We start from the raw sequence: 1,752 nt of genomic DNA, 5'->3' as shown, positions 1-1,752 counted from the left end.
GCAGTACCACTCACATATCGAATGATTCGTCTAACAGAACTTAGGTGTGACTCTTTTGGATCTGCCTGAAAACGAGCACACACTCCTACACTAAAAGCAATGTCGGGCCTAGTAGCTGTAAGATAGAGAAGACTACCTATCATGCTACGATATAGGGAAGGATCTACACTCTTACCAGAAGGATCACGACCTAACTTCAAGCTGGTACTCATCGGTGTCCTAGTATGTTTCTTACTATCTAACCCAAATCTCTTAACCAAATCCCTAGCATACTTAGACTGTGAGATAAACAGTCCATCCTCTGTCTGACGTACCTGAAGTCCTAAAAAGTAGCTCAACTCCCCAACCATACTCATCTCAAACTCTCTCTGTAGACACTCAGCAAACTCAATCGCTAAAGACTCTAGAGGAGACCCAAAAATGATGTCATCGACATATATCTGAGCAATGGTAAAGTTTTCTTCTATATGTCTAATGAATAAGGTCCTGTCTGCACCACCTCGAGAGAACCCATGTTCCTCAAGATAAGATGTGAGTCTCTCATACCAAGCTCTTGGAGCTTGCTTCAGACCATAAAGGGTTTTGTGAAGCTTGTAGACATATTGGGGAAATTTTGGATGAACAAATCCCTTAGGTTGTTCCACATAAACTTCTTCCTGAAGAAGTCCATTCAAGAAGGCACTTTTAACATCCATTTGATGCAACTTGAACCCTAAGGTACATGCAACAGCCAGCAGAATTCTAATCGACTCAAGTCGTGCAACAGGGGCAAAAGTCTCATCAAAATCAATCCCCTCAACCTGAGTATACCCCTGAGCAACTAATCTTGCCTTATTCCTAGTAATAGTACCCTGGTCATCTGTCTTGTTCTTAAAGATCCACTTGGTACCGATCACATTGCAATTTTTTGGTCTGGGAACTAATATCCACACATTATTCCTAGCAAATTGATTTAGCTCCTCATGCATTGCATTTACCCAACACTCATCACTAAGAGCCTCTTCAACTTTCTTAGGCTCGACTTGAGACACATAGCTAGTGTATGCTAGATTATTCAATACTCTCCTACGAAGTCTCATCCCTTCATCTAGATCCCCAATGATATTATCCTTAGGATGGTTAGATTTAACCCTAGTTGATGGTTCCTTATAATGTTTATCTAGAAGTGTTTCCTTTTCAGATGTTTCAGGCACAGGTAGTTCAGTAGGATCACTGGAAACCAAACGATCACCATCTTTATCACAATTTTTAGCACTCTTCCCCTCACTTACACCATCATCTATCACAACATTTATAGACTCCATCACCACACGGGTACGTGAGTTATACACTCTAAATGCACGGCTATTCCTCGAGTACCCCAGGAAGATCCCTTCATCACTTTTTGATTCAAACTTACCCAAGCTCTCTCGATCCTGTAAAATGTAGCACTTACTCCCAAATATTCGAATATACTTAACAGTAGGCTTTTTACCCTTAAGAATTTCATAGGGTGTCTGATCAGTCTTAGGTCTAAGGTAGACTCTATTAACTATGTGGCATGCAGTGTTAATAGCTTCTCCCCAAAAGTGTAGGGCTAATTCCTTGCCATGAAGCATGGCTCTAGCCATATCCTGAAGGACACGATTCTTCCTTTCAACCACCCCATTTTGTTGCGGAGTGATAGGGGAGGAGAACTCCTGCATTATCCCTTCATCCATACAAAAACTCTCAAGGTTGAAGTTCTCAAATTCTTTTCCATGGTCACTACGC

The sequence above is a fragment of the Olea europaea genome, chromosome 17 (assembly GCF_002742605.1).
Source record: "Olea europaea var. sylvestris chromosome 17, O_europaea_v1, whole genome shotgun sequence".
Classification (NCBI taxonomy): domain Eukaryota; kingdom Viridiplantae; phylum Streptophyta; class Magnoliopsida; order Lamiales; family Oleaceae; genus Olea; species Olea europaea.
The sequence above is the reverse complement of the archived record's forward strand: the minus strand, read 5'-3'. Positions refer to the sequence as shown.